Source organism: Hemiscyllium ocellatum, chromosome 38, assembly GCF_020745735.1.
Source record: "Hemiscyllium ocellatum isolate sHemOce1 chromosome 38, sHemOce1.pat.X.cur, whole genome shotgun sequence".
Taxonomy (NCBI): domain Eukaryota; kingdom Metazoa; phylum Chordata; class Chondrichthyes; order Orectolobiformes; family Hemiscylliidae; genus Hemiscyllium; species Hemiscyllium ocellatum.
The window spans coordinates 38,890,883-38,910,019 of record NC_083438.1 but is presented as its reverse complement, the minus strand read 5'-3'; the positions used below and the strand labels follow the sequence as shown (position 1 = coordinate 38,910,019).

The 19,137-nt window shown below is 46.2% G+C and overlaps 1 protein-coding gene across 1 annotated transcript in view; it reads right to left on the bottom strand.

The window, feature by feature from the left end:
* LOC132833927 (sialic acid-binding Ig-like lectin 10) overlaps positions 1-16,315 on the bottom strand; it is a 71,950-nt gene extending 55,635 nt beyond the window's left edge. The window contains exon 1 of the mRNA XM_060852594.1: positions 16,265-16,315. The gene's annotated coding sequence lies outside the window, so the exon portion shown is untranslated. The remainder of the gene's footprint in view (positions 1-16,264) is intronic.
* Between the last annotated feature and the right edge of the window lie 2,822 nt (positions 16,316-19,137).

Here is a 19,137-nt window from a genome sequence, read left to right as displayed (position 1 = left end):
CAGACTCACAGCAGACTAGCTCCAGGCAGAGACACAACACACACATCATGTCAAGTCAAGACAAGACAGAGACCAATACAGAACAGGAGTGGGAGAAGCCAGAGGCAAAAAAACAGTCACAAGACACCAGTTTACAGTCCAATAGGTTTATTTGAAATCACAAGCTTTCAGATTGCAGCCCCTCTGTCAGGTGCAGTTGAGAGACAGCCAACAGTGTGAGAGAGAGAGAGAGAGAGAGAGAGAGAGAGAAATCGAGAGATAAAGACAACGTGACAGCAAAAGGCATATTAACAATTAAAGAGAGAAAGCAAGAAATAGGTAGAGATCGGCAGAGGTTCAAAGTGAGAATTAGCTGAGAGACAGACAATGAGAGATAAAAAGAGAGCGAGAGAAAGACAAACAGTGAGAGAGGGGGAAAGAATGGTGTTAAATCCATTGATTCATACTCCCTCTGGTGGGTGCAGCAGAGAGTTAAGATGTTTTGAATTCATCTATTGCTGATCTACAATTGCCCCTGACAAGATGGTGGTGAGCTACCCTCTTGATCCTCTGTCATCTATTTGGTGCAGAGAAATGCAGTGATGTCAGGAAGAGTTCCAGGACTTTGGCCCCACAATACTCAAGGGGTGATGATGTATTTCCAAGTCAGGATGGTGAGTGGATTGGAGGGGAACTTGCAGGTGGTGGTGTCCCAACTTATCCGCTGTCAATGCCCTCCTAGGTGGCAGTGATCATGAGTTTGGAGGGTGCTGACTAAGGAGCCTTGGCAAGTTGCTGCAGACCATCAAACATTTGATATCCGCTGCTGTCGCTGTGTTTGAAAGGCAGAATATGATTTGGCAGAGACACCTTGCTTTCTGAGAAGAAGCTGTGTTTGACAAATTGGTTTCAGGTGTGAGACTGTAAATAGCTGTGTCAATATTGGCTGAACCAGAGAATTATATATTTGGATTTTAACATATCTTTTGACCAGGTGTCACACAAAGGTTTCATGGAACTCTGGGGATTTGAGGATACGTTAACGTGAATTGAGGACTGGCTAACAGACAGAAAATGGAGAGAAGGAGAAAAGGAGATATTTCCAGGGTTGGCAGGCTGTGATGTTTACATTGTTCCAAGAATTTGTACTGGGGCCTCAGCTATCTAATACCAGATCATAATGATGCAAATGACACAGATGAGGGGAGCTATACAATTGGGGTTGGTGATGATGGTGTCATGGTACTATCATGGGACAGTAATTCAGAGTCCCAGGCTGCTTCTTTGGTGACATGGGTTTATTTCCCAACACAATAGCTGGTGGAGTTTAAATTCATTCCATCAATCTGGAATTGAAAGCTAACCTCACTGCTGATGACCATCAAATAATTATTAATTACTGGACAATCAGATTCACTAATATCCTTTAGAGAAGGAAATCTATCACCCTTACCTGGCCTGGCTGACACGTGACTCCTGTTACGACACAGAGGTGAACCCTTCTTTTACTTAAACCCAAACATCCAGAAAAGCTCATCTCACCTCATAATCTGTTAAAAATGAGTGACAGAGAACTCCCAAATTCTATTATTTAGCGAAAATGACATCAATTTATTTTTTAACTCTAAAACTGAACAACAACTACTCACAATTCTAAGCCCTCCTTTCTCTTAATTGCTTGTTACCTGCTTCCAACTCTGTAACAATATGCTGTTCCAGTAAGACACTTATTAAAATTACATCAACTTAATTTCAAAACCAAACAGTCACTGTCATCTTGTGTCTTTTTTTTTCTGGCTCAAGATCTCCATGGGCCATCTTTTTTCATTTTACAATGGGTATCTTTCACATGAAAAGGTACCTTTGATAGAGTTTCCTAATTTCTTGGGCAGCAAGATATTAAACCTCCAGGCGTTTGTCTCGATTGCAGTTGCTGTCTCTTAAAAGTACAGTACATGCTTTCAACTTCATAACACCTCTCCTTTCAGAAAAAAAATGAACCATCATAATGAAAAGATAGCTTTAATTCTTAATTCCATTACAATGAAATACATAGATCATTAATCTAAATTCAGTTTAATTTCTGCACACATACATAAGTAACCTTGGATTCCGCCCAATCTTATCTATACCTTTTCCTTTAAATCTGCAATAACACATCTGCTATCACATTTTTACAAACCACATGTATAAATTGTAAATTAGTGATACTATGGATGTTCCGTCAAACCGACATACAGACTGCAAAGTAACTGCACCAAAAACTGAAATACCTAGAAGACTCATGCCAATCAATCCACTCCACCCAAGATTTCCTGAACATCAAAGACACCAAGGTAGGGGAGGACGAAATAATGGTTTCCTTTGACATAATAGCCCTATTCACATCAGTTAACATCAGTGTGGCCAAAGAAACACTGACCGCACTACTAGAGGAACACAAACACCAGAAAGCACCAACTTCATCGCAAGGACAACATCCTCAACCTAGTAGACCTGTACCTTACTACCCAATTCACCAGGGACAAGACCTACAAAAAAATCAACGGAACATCCATGGAATCACCAAAATGAGGCTTCTTAGCAGAAGCAGTCATGCAGAGACGTGAACAAACTGCCCTCCCCATGATCAAACCTAAACTTTGGGTCCGCTACATGGATGACACCTTTATCATCACATAACAGAACAAATTAGAGGAAACCTACAACATCCTTACTGGCATAAATTTCACAAAAGAGGATAACAACAGACTCCCCACATGTCACAGTGGAACGAACAGTTAATGGAGAACTGCAGACCAGCGTCTGCATGAAAGCTATACACGCAGACCAGATACTGAACCACAGAAGCAATCATCCCAACAATCACAAAAGGAGATGTATCAGGCCATTATTTAAACCAGCAACATACTGCAGCACCTAGGAACTACAAGCAGAAAAAAAATACAGATACAGCACATTCAAGAACAACAGGCTCCTGATAAACACAGTCTGCCGATTCTTAAACAACAAATCCAAACGAGTAGACACTACACGCCCAGAAACTCCGGTCACACTACTATACAAAGACATCTCGGAGATGACTACCATACTACTCTGACCCCTTGGCATCATGGTAGCCCACAAACCTACCAATACACTGAAACAGTTACTGAGGAACCTAAAGGACCCTGTCTCAACAATCTGCAAAATGAATGTCATACATTAGACAGACAGGCAGAAAACTAGCCATCAGGATACATGAACACCAACTAGCACCAAAAGACATGACACACTGTCACTAGCATCCTTAAATGCAGTCACTTCGACTGGGGTAACACACCCATCCTTAGACAAGCTAAACAGACAGACGTGAGAGGATTCTTAAAGGCCTGGCATTCAAACAGGAACTCCATCAATAAATACATCAATTTGGACCCTATTTACCAACCTCTCGAAAAAAAAAGAACCAGAAATGATATCACTCGCCACAACATACTGAGACACATAAATAGAAAGCAGGACAGAAAACCAGCACTTCACTGGAGGCTCACTGATGATGTCACCTCGCATGGTGACAAAATGTCTGAAAACAAACTTCCTGGCTCAGCAAAAAAACGTACAATCTGAACCTCAACCTGAGCTACAAATCTTCTCAAAAATCGCATAATTAATGGATTTATTGTCAGTACAATTTCTATTGGGGTCAATAATACTAAACACAGATCACGATTGTCGCTCTGCTCATTTCTGTTTCTGCTCCAGAGGAAAGTTGGGGAAATGAAATTGAATCATAATGTCCATGGACATCAAGAAGATGATATCTACATAAACTGCAATTCTGACAATAAGGCTAAGTATGGGAATGCACAAACCATGCAAGAATGAGACAATGTAAGGGCAACACAGATCAAGAAAATCTTTCTAAACTTCTGAAAATCCACAGGAATCGCTCCCAAGAAACAGTTTGAAATCGCTCAAGACCATGCACTGGAGTTCCTTGGAGGTGATCCCATCTCAGAGTTGATCCTGACCTGTCCAAGATGCTTCTTGTCTGTGTTTAATTTTACACATCCTTCTTCAACATTGTCTCCAAGAATTTGTCTCTCTGTTGTGATTGGGAATGCCTTTCCATCTTGATTAAACTTCTACAAAGACTAGTCAGACATATTAATTCCTGCATCTGTTCTCTTCCTTCTACTAGTCCATTGGGTCAAAGTTGCTTTCACATTCTACCCGGCTCAAGACCAGAACTCTCAGCTCTTCCTAGGTTCTCTTCTATCATCCTTCATAGCCCCTAGAAGAAGAATGGATGGTTGGTCCTCAGATAGTACTGTGCAGATACTATGAGGACTCATTGTGGAGAGCATATCATAACTACTTGAAATCTCTAGCATTTAAAAAACAGGCATTTTTACTGGCTGTATGATCACAAAGATGTGATTCAGCTTTTTACATTATGCCATATTTGCCACTTAGTGGGTAAACCTCATCATGCACCTTGAATCACACACGGTTTTTGTAAAACCACTGAGTCTGGTGTTACTGGACAAGACAGGACCATAACCCTATGCTACACAGAAAGCAGGACTCCAGCAATTCCTGATTATTAGGGCAATGACAACTCATTTTCCAAAGTACATTCCCTTGAAGACAATCTCAACTAAAATGGTAATAAATAAATGAACACAAGATTGCTTGCATTACAGGCTACCAATAAAAATGCAGTCAGATCAGATTACAAATTACAGTCTAAAAGTTTTGAAGGTACAATTCATGATTTGAGTATGAAACAGTTCAGAAAATGTGTTGCTGGAAAAGGGCAGCAGGTCAGGCCGCATCCAAGGAGCAAGAGAGTCGACGTTTCGGGCGTGAGCCCTTCTTCAGGAATGAGGAAAGTGTGTCCTGCAGGCTAAGATAAAAGGTAGGGAGGAGGGACTTGGGGGAGGGACGTTGGAAATGCGATAGGTCGAAGGAGGTCAAGGTGAGGGTGATAGGCCAGAGTGGGGGTGGGGGCGGAGAGGTCAGGAAGACGATTGCAGGTTAGGAAGGTGGTCCTAAGTTCGACGGATTAGACTGAGACAAGGTGGTGGGGGGGAATGAGGAAACTGGAGAAATCTGAGTTCATCCCTTGTGGTTGAAGGGTTCCTAGGCAGAAGATGAGGCGCTCTTCCTCCAGTCATTGTGTTGGTATGGTCTGGTGATGGAGGAGTCCAAGGACCTGCATGTCCTTGGTGGAGTGGGAGAGGGAGTTGAAGTGTTGAGCGACGGGGTGGGTGGGTTGGTTGGTTTGGATGTCCCAGAGGACTCTCCTTCTCCTTGGATGCTGCCTGACCTGCTGTGCTTTTCTAGCAACACATTTTCAGCTCTGATCTCCAGCATCTGCAGTCCTCACTTTCTCCTATGAAACAGTTCAGTCAACTGCAGAACTGGCTCAGCACCAATACACATTCCCTCAGTAATAACCCTCCAATAGTGCAGGGTAACAGCAATACTTCACCTTTGACAGTGTAATGCTAATTTAGTACTGAATCTCTGACAGTAGCCCTCCCTCTGTACAGACTCTCTGATACCGATGCACTCTCTCAGTATTGACCCGACAGTGCGGCACTCCCCTTAGCACTGACCATCTAACAGTGCGGCTCTCCCTCAACACTGATCCTCTGATAGAGCGACACTGCCTCAAGGTAGACCCTCCGATAGTGCTGAGAGATTGTTGCACTAAATCTGTGACAGTGCGGCACTCCCTCAGTACTGACTCTCTGACAGTACGGCACTCCCACAATACAGCAGTGAAGAATCAATTTAATTATTTTGGCTGAATAATTTCCATTTAGATATTTAATTGTTTTTGGATGCTCTGTAAAAATGGCTTTGTAAAGTGTCAACACACCTTCCCCTGTTTGCATTGCCATTGCAATATTTAAGAGCATACGATCGAAGGAATTGGGAGTAGAAGCCATTCCATCCCTCAGCCCTGCTCCACCATTCAAGAATGCCCTGCCTGATCTCATATTCCACATTTCTCATCTATCCCCAGTAAGTTTTGATTCCCCTGCTTGTTCCGATTATATAGACCACAGTATTAAAAATAATGAACAGCCCGAACTCCAAATCCTCCTGAGGCAGTGTCCCAAAGTCACACAACTCTACGAGGGTAATTTTGTCCACCCCAGTCGAACACCACCTCCTCCAAATCATAACCTTTCCTTGTAAGCTACCTTATTCATTCCAATTTTATGAACTCCTCCAAACTATCACCAAGGTATTTACATTTTTTCTTAAATGCAAAGACCCTAACTGCACACAGTATTTGGGATGTGGTCTCTTCAATGCCATTTATAACTACAATATAACATCCTTGATTTTAATGTTCAGTTTCTCTTGTAATACTATATAGCATCACATTAGCCTCTTGAATTACTTGCTGCGCTTGTGTGCTTATACATGTGTTGCATGCATCTATACATCTCAATCCCTCTACATCTCAGAATTCTCTTCTTCACCACATTAGTAACATCTCCCAAAACATTCAATGATCTTCATTGGATAAGATTTACCTTTTACAAATTGTTTTACTGATTTTTGCTGGCCATCTCCGATTTCTCCAAAGTTCTCAGTCCCCAATGATTGATTCTTCTCATGTCACCAGATATGACATGAGTAACCACCAGGGTAATCATTTCAAAATGATCCCACTGTACTCTGAGGTAAAGAGATTAAGTTCAGGCGTGGAATATAGAACTATATAGCACTCATACAGGCCCTTCTGTCTGCCCTTGGTTCACATCCCTCCAGTCCTTGCATATTCACGTGATTATCTAACGCCCCACCACCAGCACCCCTAGCAGCGCTTGCCAGACTCCTACCACTCTGTCCCACACATCGCCTTTGAACTTTCTCCCTCTCATCTTAAACGCACACCCTCTCATTTTAGACAATTCAACTCCGGCAAAAAGATTCTATCACCCTGTCTTTGCATCTCAATTTTATAGACTCCCCACAGCCTCCACCACTCCAGAGAAAACAACCCTAGCCTTTCCTTATAGCCCATCCCTTCTAATCCAGACGGCATCCTGGTAAACCTTTTCTGCCCCCTCTCAAATGCTTCCACATCCTTCCTGTGATGTGGTGAACAGAACTGAAAGTAATACTCTAAATGTGGCCTAACCTAAGTCTTATAAAGTTGCAACATGACATATGGATTCTGGTATTCAAATCCCTGACCAATAAAGGAGGAAGTGAGGACTGAGGATGCTGGAGGTCAGAGTCAAGAGTGTGGTGCTGGAATATCACAGAAGGTCAGGCAGCATCGGCTGCCTGGCTGAACTGGTCCTCACCCTCAACAATTTCTCCTTCCAATCCTCCCACTTCCTCCAGACCTAAGAGGTAGCTATGGGCACCCGCATGGGCTCCAGCTATGCCTGCCTCTTCGTCGGGTAAGTGGAAAAATCCATCTTCCGCAGTTACACCGTCAACTCTCCTCTCAGCTTCCTCTGCTACATCGATAACTCTATTGGAGCTACCTCATCCTCCTACGAGGAGTTTGAACAGTTCAATTAACTTCACAAACATCTTCCACCCTGAATAATCTTCAAGTTCATCTGGACCATCTCAAGGCAGCTCCCTCGCCTTCCTGGACCTCTCCATCTCCATTTCCAGAGACAGACTTAACACAGACATCCACTACAAAGCCACTGACTCCCATAGCTACTTGGATTTCACCTCCTTCGTTTCTTCCTCCTGTAAAATTCTTATCCCTTATTCCCAATTCGTCTGTCTTTGCCACGTATACTCCCAGGAGGCCCAATTCTACCAGCGAACATTTCAGGTGGCCTCTTTCTTCAAAGACAGCAATTTCCCCTCCTATGTTGTCGACGATGCCCTTCAGCGCATCTCCTCCACATCCCACCCCTCCAGTCGCAACAAAGACAGACCCCCCCCGGTCCTCACCTTCCACCCCACCAACCTCCAGGTACATCACATCACCCTCCGCCATTTCCACCACCTGCAAACAGACCCCACCATAGGTACATTTCCTTCCCCATCCCTATCTGCATTCCGGAGAGATCTTTCCATCCGCCACTCCCTTGTCAGGTCCACGCACTCCATCAATCCAGCCTCCACTCCTAGCAACCTCCCTGCCACTGCAAGTAATACAAAACCTGCGCCCACACCTCCCGCCTCACCTCTGTCCAAGGCTCCAAAAGATCTTTCCACATCCTACATAAATTTACATGTACTTCTACACACATCATCTACTGTATCTGTTGTGCTTGATGTAGTCTCCTTTACATTGCGGAGACAGGACGCCAAGTTATGGATCGTTTCAGACAACATCACTAGGACACCCGGACCAACAAATACCACCGCCCCGTGGCACACTTCCAGTCCCCCTCCTGCTCCACCAAGGACAAGCAGTTCCCGGGCCTCCTCCATCGCCAAACCCTAACCACCTGTCGCCCGGAGTAAGAATACCTCATCTTCCACCTTTGACGCTACAACCACATGGGATTAATTAGGATTTCATCAGGTTCCTCACTTCCTCTTCCCCCACCATATCCTAGTCCCAACCCTCCAACTCGGCAGTGCCCTCTTGAACTGTCCACTCTCTTTGCCATCCATCTGCACCATCCTCCTCTCCAACCTATCAATTTCTCCCCCCACCTTCATCTACCTGTTGCATTCTCAGCTACCTTTCCCCCAAGTGAACACTGACTCAAAGTAATCATTGAGTACCTCACCCATTTTCGACACACAACCTTCCTTATCCTTCAGTTGACCAACCCTTTCTCTAATTACCCTTTTGCTTCTTATATAAGAATAGAAGGCCTTGGGATTCTCCTTAATTCTGCTTGCTAAAGTTATTTCATGACCCCTTTTAGCCTGCTTGATTCCTCATTGGTCCTATTCCCCCGATATCCTTCCAAGGCCCGTTCTGTTCTTAGCTGCCTGGACTTTATGTACGCTTCCTTTTCCTCTTGGGTCATCGCACAACTTCTCGTCGTCCATGGTTGACAGATTATGCCTTTCCTGTCCGTTGTTTTCAAAAGGACATGCCTACCCTGCACTATCTTCAACCCATCTTTGAAAGATTCCCACACATCAAGTGTGGACTTCCCCTCAAATAGCTGTGTCCAATCCACATTTCCCAGCTCCTATCTAATTTTTCTATAATTGGCCTTGGTCCAGTTTAGTACACTTCCCTGAGGATTACACTCATCTTTGTCTACGAGTATTCTAAAACTTACAGAATTGTGGTCACTGTTCCCAAAGAAATCCCCTACTGCAAATTCTACCACCTGGCCTGGCTTATTCCACTACTCCAGGTCTAGTATGGCCCCTTCCCTTGTCCTACACTATTTACAACTCCACTGATCTTTGTAACATCTGCAAACTTACTAACCCAGTGATTTTTATATATTACAAACAGCAAAGTCACAGTACTGATCCTAGTGGAATACCCACTAGTCATGGATCACGAACCTGAAAAACACCATTTTGCCAGTACCCTCTGCCTTCTATGGACATGAAAATTCTGAATCCTCGCAGTCAAGACACTGTCGATCCCATGCTTCCTAATCTTCTGGACGAGCTTACCATGAGGAAAATCTCACTTAAATCCATGTAGACAAAATCCACTGCTCTACTCTCATTGACCAACTTGACTATCCCTAATTAAGACAGGCTTATCCAAACGTGTGCAAATACTATCCGTAAGAATTCTCTCCAAGTTTCCCAGTACTGATGTGAAACTCACCACTCTATAATTTCCAGTATTATGCCTTCTTAAACACAGGAATAACATCAGCTAGTCACCAGTCCTCTGGAACCTTTACAATAGCTCATGAAAATACAAAGATCTTGGTCAACACCCCAGCAATCTCCTCCCTTGCCTCTCTCAATAACCTGCTGTAGATATCATCAGGCCTTGGGAATTTATCCACCTTAATGCTCTTCAAGGGACAGATTACCACTTCAGGCATGGACTGAGAGAGGTTTGATGAAATCCAGAGATGACAATTAGACATTCCAGCTCTGGCTATGGGTGAACAACCCACAACCACACATTCTTTTAAATGTTGCAGTGACATTAGTTGTTTTCCTCACCCAATGTGGCAATCCTGAATGAGGAAAACTTTTGGAGAGCAGGATTTGTGTGTCCACAATTTGCCCATCAGTGCCCCATGGCAGCCTAAGTTGGAAACCATCAGATCCAGAACGGTTTACCAGTTTCAGTCCAATTATTTTCTCCATCTTTATTCAAACTTACACGGAATCTGATCAACTCCGCTCATGAATTATTTCAAGTTTCCATTAAATGACAATAGGCTTAATCATTGCGAAGGAACTGGTTATGTCTTCAGGAGAAAAATCTATTGGCCTCATCTTCTCCTGCGGGTAACACGTCACCAACTCTCATCGGATCCAGGAATATGGCCAACATCCTTTGATCTTTTCACCTTGAACTACCTGTTGATCAGTACCAATCTCCAACTCTCCTGCCATTCCCACTGGTGCTGTGTATTTCTGACCTCAAGACCCTAAGCCAATGATATTTCTTGCCCACTGATCAATTCCAACACCTCTGGCCTTTAACGTGATGGTAACCGATGATGGAGTGCAGATGGAGAGATATTTTAAATTCTTGAAATAGAATAGAATATCCTTTATTGTCACTTGCTGTCCAGAAGTGCAGGAGTAGTGAAATGTTTTTACAGCAGCTGCCTTTAATGGCACCATCTTAGGGACAAGTAATTAGATACAAATATTGGATACAAAACAGAATCAAAAGTAAAAGTACGAGCATTACTTACAATGTCTACAAAATAAGATCGAGACAACATAGTTCTAACAGAGTTAAAAGGATTTACACGACAGTCCAGAAAAGAGGTTCAAATAACAGCTCAGCACGTAGTCTGACTGCCCACCAGCAGTGACAAGTCCAACAACTGTCCTGCTCCTCTCCAGTTCACTCCTGTCATGAACTCTGCAGCAATAAACTAAGTTGCATTGTACTGGGACTCATTTTCCTCGTGCTGCATCAGGACTCGGGTGTCCCCCTCACCGTGCTCCGGCGCTTAGGTTTCCAACTTGCACCAACAGCACTCGGGATTCTCCATTGGCTTGTTCCGTTACTCGGGTTATCTCCTCAATACGTTCTGGTACTTGGGTGTCCTCATGCTCCACTCCAATGCTCAGGTTTACTCGAGCTCCTCTCAGGTGCTCAGGTTTCCTCAAGCTCCACTCCACTCCTCAGATTTACTCACACTCCCCTCCATCACTCTGATTTCCTTACATTCCGCTCCAGCATTCAGTTATCTGACATTCCACTCTGTTACCTGGATTTCCTCACACTCCGGTATTCAACTTGCCTCAAAATCTGCCCCATTACTCAGGTTTCCTCACATTCCACTACTCCGGCGATTGCATTTCCCCAGTCTACGCTCCAGCACTCAGGTTTCCTCACATTTCACTCCAGTACTTGGGTTTCCCTGTCATCCCTGCTCCAGTACTTGGGTTTCCCCCTCATCCCACTCCGTATCTTGGGTTACCTCACACAATTCTCCGGTACTCAGGGTGCTCCCCGTTTCCGCCGCTGCACTCGGGTTACCTCACACTCTGTTCCGATACTCATGGTGATCCCCTGCCGTCGCTCCGGCACTCCATTTCCCTTCTTGCAACACGCCAGCACTGTATTTACCTCCCACTCTGCCCCAGTATTCCGGATTCATCACAGACTGCTCTGGCACTTGCATTCCCCCTTGCCCTACTCCGGTACTCTGGTTTCCCCCAGGTTCTGCTGCACTTGTCTGGTTTCATGATGAACTCTGGTTACCTCACACACCGGTCCGATACTCTGGGTTGCCTGCATGTTCTGCTCCATTACTTGGGTTTCCTCCTCATCCTGTTCTGGTACTAGTGTTTTCTCATGCACCGTTCTGGTACTCATGTTACTTAATGCACCGCTCCAATACTTGGGTTTCCCTCTCGGTCTGCTCCTGTGCTCATTTAACCCAATCCCCAATGGTGCCAAGCGACAAAGCAGAGTGTGAGTAAATCCAAGGACTGGAGTGGACTGTGAGGTAACCCAAACAGTATGGTACTCCGGATTCTTTACGCAACAGTCCAGTACTTCAGTTACTTATATTCCACTCTGGTATTCAGGTTTCCTCCTCGTCCCGGTCCTTGGGATCCCCCCCTCGCTCGTATTATAAAGTTGAAGGCATGTACTGTACCTTTAAGAGACAGTAAAAGGTGTTTTGTACTGAGAGCTTACAAGCACCTGACGTATGACTCGCTAGCAGTCTCAATGTGCTGGAAAATTGAAAAAAATTAACATTTGATTATGAAACAGAAACCAGAGTTGGTTGTGGGTCTCCTCACACTCCGCTCCAGTCCTTGGATTTACTCTCTTTCCATTCTGACGTGAGAGTTTCCACACATTCGGCTCTGGTGCTCTGCTGTCCTCAAAAATCGCTCTGTTACTCAGTTTCCTCAGACTCCGCTCAGGTGCCCGGATTTACTCACATTCTGTTTCGGTCCTCAGATTTATTCACACTCCACACCAGCACTCAAGCGTCCTCATTTCCTGACTCTGGCATTTAGTTTACCTGGCTTCAGCTCTAGATTCAGAGTTTGCTTATGTCCTGCTCCAGGACTGTTTCCTCAACTTCTGCTCCAATACCTGGGTTTCGTCACATTCCATTCCAGTACTCGGCTTTCCTCAAATTCCGCTTTGGTGCTCAGCTTTCCTCAAAAATGACTCTTACTCAGGTTTCCTCACACTCTGCTCAGGTGCTCGGATTTCCTCTCACTCTGTTGTTACTTGGGTTTCTTCACTTTCCAGTCCAGAACTCTGATTTCCTCACATTTCGCTGCACTACTTGGGTTTACTCCACCTATGTTCAGATGCTCATGTTTCCTCACAGACCGTACATCACGGAGTCCTGCGTCACGGCGCTGCTCGGACGAACCTAGAGAAACACCACTGCATTCCTCTCCAGACTTCGTCTGCATAGACCCATTCCAGAAGGAGGTGTGTGAGTCTCATCCCCCCCACAGCCGCTTCGAGGGCAGCGTTCGGTGCGGATGAGAGTACAGGCATGCATAAAGGATCTCACAGGCAGAGCCCTTCTCACCACCAGCCAAGTCATGTCTTACACCGAGACGAACATCAACTGTGCCTGGAGGATCATCAACTCGGTGAAGGATGCTCTCTGGGCATTCCAAAACCTGTTGATCTTCCAGATGAAGGCGTTGACCCCAACTGAGTGTTGAAGACTGGCACATTCTAAGGTCCAGGAGTACGTGTTGAAGGACGCCCTGAAGCTTGGGGCAGCTGCCGCCAAGGCACGGTGGGGAAAGACCACCGTGTAACATCTGCCTGCCTAAGAGGAACAGGGGGCCCATGCAGTCATTTGGGCTCCATTGACGCCTCAGCTAAATATGGAATCGTACAGACCTGTACATATGAATGATTACTCTGTCTCTGTATACCAAGAAATGAAATGTTTACGGATGTATGGCATGATCAATTGTACAGATCAAAATATTTTAGGAATAAAACATATTTTTGAAATTTAAAAAAGTGCTCGTTTCCTCACACTCCACTCACATGCATGGATTTTCTTCACACTCCTCAATGTTACTCAGGTTTCCTCACTTGTCAGTCCAGAAGTTGATTTTCCTCACACACCTCTCCGGTACTCTGCTTTCCTCACATTTCACTCTGGCACGAAGGTTCCTTCACATTTCGCTCCATTACTCAGTTTCTTTAGATTAGATTACTTTTTAGATTAGATGACTTACAGTGTGGAAACAGGCCCTTCGGCCCAACAAGTCCACACCGACCCGCCGAAGCGCAACCCACCCATACCCCTACATTTACCCCTTACCTAACACTACGGGCAATTTAGGCCAATTCACCTGATCCGCACATCTTTGGACTGTGGGAGGAAACCGGAGCACCTGGAGGAAACCCACGCAGACACGGGGAGAACGTGCAAACTCCACACAGTCGCCTGAGTCGGGAATTGAACCCGGGTCCCTGGCGCTGTGAGGCAGCAGTGCTAACCACTGTGCCACCGTGCCGCCCTCAGATTCCACACCATTACGAGGGTTTCCTCACACTCTGCTCCAATACTCAGGATTTCCTCACTCAACACTCCGGCACTCAGGTTTCATCCTCGCCCAGCTCCGACACTTGGTATTTCCCTCCCCCGCTCAGGTACTCTGGTTTCCTCGACTAGCTTCAGTATTTGTGTTTCCCCTTCGCCCCACACCAGTACTCGGGATTACTTAACACACCACTCCAGTAGTCGGGGTGATCTTCTGACTCTGCCGTGGAGCTGGTGTTTCCCCATCGCCCCAAGTTTGGGTTACCTCACAAACTGTGCCTGTACTCAGGACTGCCCTCTCGCTTCACTCTGGTACTCAGGATTTCCCCTTGCCCTACTGTGGTACTTGTATTGCCCCTTCGAACCGCTCTCATACTGGAGACTGCCCTCTCACTCTGCTCCTCATGACTTCCCTTCGCTCTGCTTCAGTACTGGTGTTGCTCCCCCAACCAACTCTGGTACTCGAGATGTTCCCCTCACTCCGCCCCTGCATGCGGATTGTCTTACACCACTCTGCTACTCAGGGTGTTTCCCTGGCACAGGTCCAGTACTTGGGTTACCTCATCCGCCCCTCCGGTACTTTGGGGACCCCCTTGCCCCTGCTCTGACATTCAGGTTTCCCCCAGTCTAAACTCCAGTACTTGGGCTTCCCTGTCGCACAGATCCAGTACGTGCTTGCCCCTTCAACCCTGCTCCGGTTCTTGCGTTGCCCCCTTGCTGCACTGCAATACTGGGGATTTCCCTCGCCTTGCTCTGGTACTCTGAGTGTATCCCTTGTTTGGCACTTGGGTTACCTCACACGCTGCTCCGGTACTCTGGGTTTTACCCTGACTCCACTCTGCCCCAGTCCTCTGGATTCATCACGCATTGCTCCAGCACTTGTGATTCCACTTTGCCCGCTCCAGTACCCGGGTTTCCTATCACTCTGCTCCGGAACTTGGGTTACCTCAACACACAGCTCCAGTACTCGGGGTTGCCCCCCTGCTCCTCTACAGCACTTTGGTTTTCTCCTGGTCCCGTTCTGGCACTCGTGTCATCAAACACACAACTCCGGTACTCGGGTTTCCTAAATGCACCATCTCCTGTACTTGGTTCACCTCACACTCTGCTACGGTACTCCAGATTCTTCACACGACAGCCCGGTACTCCGGTTACTAAGTCCGGTCCAGCATTCATTATTCTGCGTCACCCCTGCTCTGGTACTCGGGTTGCCCTCTCACTCCCTTTATGAAGTTGAAGGCATATCCAGTGTCTTTAAGAGTGTGAATACTATTTTGCACTGACAGCTTACAAGTATCTGACGTATGACTTGCTAGCAGTCTCAGTGTGCTGAGAAATTGAAAACAAGTAACATTTAGCTGAGTTGGTTGCAGGTTTCCTCACACTCTGCTCTGGTACTCTGGTTTCCTCAGCCTCACTCAGGTGCTTTCCTGAAGAAGGGCTCATGCCCGAAACATCGATTCTCCTGCTTTTTGGATGCTGCCTGACCTGCTGCGCTTTTCCAGCAACACATTTTCAGCTCTGATCTCCAGCATCTGCAGTCCTCACTTTTTCCTCAGACCCCACTCAGGTTGCCTCAGGACTTCAGTTTTCTCACACTCTGCTCCCGGAGTCGGATTTACTGATAGTCCACACCAGCACTTGGGCTTCCTCTCTTTGCGCTCTAGCGTTTGATTTCCTAACGCACCACTCCAGTACTCAGGTTTCTCACTCCGTCTGCTCTTGTACTCTGTTTACCTCACACCCCACTCAGGTGCTCGGGTCACCCTCACGCCCCACTCAGGTGCTCGGGTCACCCTCACGCCCCACTCAGGTGCTCGGGTCACCCTCACGCCCCACTCAGGTGCTCGGGTCACCCTCACACCCCACTCAGGTGCTCGGCTTCCCTCACACCCCACTCAGGTGCTCGGGTCACCCCCACGCCCCACTCAGGTGCTCGGGTCACCCTCACGCCCCACTCAGGTGCTCGGGTCACCCCCACACCCCACTCAGGTGCTCGGGTCACCCCCACGCCCCACTCAGGTGCTCGGGTCACCCCCACACCCCACTCAGGTGCTCGGGTCACCCTCACACTCCTCTCCTGAAAGCGAGGAAAATGCATGAAAGAAATAACAAGAACGTCCGCTGGGACCATGCTGCCTTGCCGCCGCCTTGCCGGGATGAGGGGTTTTGCTGAGGAAGCCCACCTCCCCGTTGGCGCCACTCCGGGACCGTTGGTCAGGGCGGGAAATTGCGGATCAGCGCGAGCGCGGCCGTTGAGCGCATGTGCGGGACCTCAGCCGCTTCTTCTGGAAACGTCCCCATACATATTGCCCCGCCCCTTCCCTCTGGCCCCGCCCGCTCTTTCGCGTTCCCTATTTTTGGTGACGGTTATTTTTGGCGGGAGAATATTAACCGTTATTTCTCCGCCGTCAGAGAGAGCGCGTGACCCGTGGGAGAGGGAGAGGGGAGATTGGGAAGGAGGAAGACGGGGAGGGGGGTGTTGGCGATGAACAGTTGGGAAGGAGGGAAATGGGGAGGGGAAGAAAGATGGAAAAGGAAGAAAACATGTCAAGTGCGGGGAGAAAGATGGAGGGGTTGAAAAATTGAGGAGAGAGGGGGAGAAAGATGTGGAGTCGGGAGAATGATGGGGAGGGAGATGGAGAAAGGCTGAGGGTTGGGGGTTTGGACGGGAGTGTGTGATGAGAAGGAGATGGATGTGACGGGCAAGAGTTGGAGAGAGAGGGATTGGTGGCCTGAGGGAACGTGAGTGGATGGATGGAGAAGGAAGAGATGGGAGATATGTGTAGCGGAGAATGAGGAGAGAAATGAGGGAGAGGCATGTGAGGGGAAGAAATGAGAATTGTGAGGACACAGAGATGGAAGGGTGGGGTGATGTGAGGGTCTGTGGGATGAGTAGGAGAGTGAGGGGGAACAGGAGGGGATGTGGGATAAGGAGGTAGGAGAGTGAGAGGGAGGAGTAAATGGATAGAGGGATGGGCATGGGGGTGGGGGATGTGAAGGGTCTGCGGCTGTGAGGGTCTGATGGCTGTAGAATGAGGGGAGACAGCAAATGGAAGGGATGTAGGATGTCATGGTAGATATAAGGAGAGTCCGATGGGGGTGGGGACTGAGAGGGAGGGTGCTGTGAGGTTGGTGGAGAGAGGGTAACGTGAGGGGTAGGCTCTTTGGGGGATGGGTGCTGTTAGTTGGAATGTGACTCATTTCCTTTTCTGAAACAAAAGTGTCAGGAAAGCAGTAACTCTTCACTGTCACATTCTCCTTGGCAACATTTCAACCATTCAGAGTTCAGTTGCTAACCAATTAGTCTCTGTTTCTCAAACAGTATAAATTGTTGTTCCCTTTGAAACTTGGAATTCCTGCATCTGTCCTGATGAGTGCTAGATGAAAAACTCAACACCATGTCACTTTGTTCAGCAAGACTCCTGTTCAGCCAAGGAACTCTGAGATAGGTTTTCACTGGATGAGATACTGTGTGCAAATGAGAGAGTGCAGGATGGGGTTTATAGGTAGGATCTCTGGATCAAGTCCTCCCAGCCATGTATGATGAAGCTTTCCTTCTCCCTTTCCCTTCTCCACCCCTCCCCTTCCCTTCCCTTAGTCGATGCCATTCACAAGGTGATCAACAATCTGTCGAAACTCACCCAAAATTTGGCCAAAGGTTTGTACTCTGAACCCCATCATTGACAAGGTGCTGCTCTGATGAAACATTTATGAGTTGCATATTTTAATACACCACTTATGAAGTTTAGATTTTTAAAATATGTGTGATGGTGCTGTTCATGAGGGGTTTTCTGAAGGAAAAGAAACATTTAGACTCCTTCTGGAACAAGTAACCTAATCAAATTGTGGATGACTACAAAGGCCCCCAGAGTGTTAATGGAATAAGATGTTTTCAGACAGGGAGAATAATCATGTTAGACAATTAAGTTTGTTTTTAGTTCAGTTGAATCTGTAGTCAGCAATTTTTAAAAATTTATTTCGTAAAACATTGATTCTTTTTCAGTTAACATGCATCAGTATTGAGTTCGGAGACCAGTAGTTCCTTCTTACATGAGCAAAAGTTCATGGGGGCAGATTTGGTGAGACTCCTTGAATTGTGTCCACAGCCCATGGCAACTGAAACTAAGGAGTCTGTTATTTAGAAGCCACGTGATGTGAGTTGTATATATTTTAATGTCACTTATTTTAAATTCAATTTTTAAATTTTGAAGTAATTGCATACCACTTGTGTGTTGGGTTGAATAGATTGAATGTGGGGTCTAGATTAGAGTGGTGCTGGAAAAACATAGCGGTTCAGGCAGCATCCGAGGAGCAGGAGGATCGACGTTTCGGGCAAGATCCCTTCATCAGGAACACCAGCGCCACTCTAATCTAGACTCTGGTTTCCAGCATCTGCAGTCATTGCTTTTACTTCAATGGATTGAATGGCCTCCTGTACTATAAAATTCCATGATTTGGTTTTCTGGTAGAACATTCTAGATATGTTTGTAAAGAAATGTTTCTAAGTTCTGTAATGTACTATTTGGGGGATTATGCTTTAACCATATTTATTGTGTTTCAGAATCTCAACATGTGCTATGTATAAATTCATTCAATTTTATCTTTAGTTCTTCAGTGTAATAAATTTGTTAAACCCAAATCTGCAACATTGTGTTTCTGAGAGACCACTTTATTGAAAATAGCAGATAAAATGTGATTCTGTCAAACCAAGTTTCAGTCTGCGATCTCATGTGTCCAATCATAACAGGAAAGCTGAGCAGGAAAGAAAGTGGAAAAGCAATGACAGAAGTTTCAGGGTGGTGTTCAGGAGACACAGCAGAGATTCATCCTGAGGAAAAAGAAGCAAGGTGCAGGGAGGATAAGGTAACAGTGGCTGATGAGGGAAGTCAGGGATAGCATAAAAGCAAAAGAGAAAGAGTTTTGAGAAGATTTGCAGCTCAGGTTGAGGTTCGGGATGTAGGTTTGCTCACTGTGCTGGAAGGTTCATTTTCAGATGTTTCGTCACCATACTAGGTATAACCTTCAGTGAGTCTCCGAATGAAGCACTGGTGGTGTA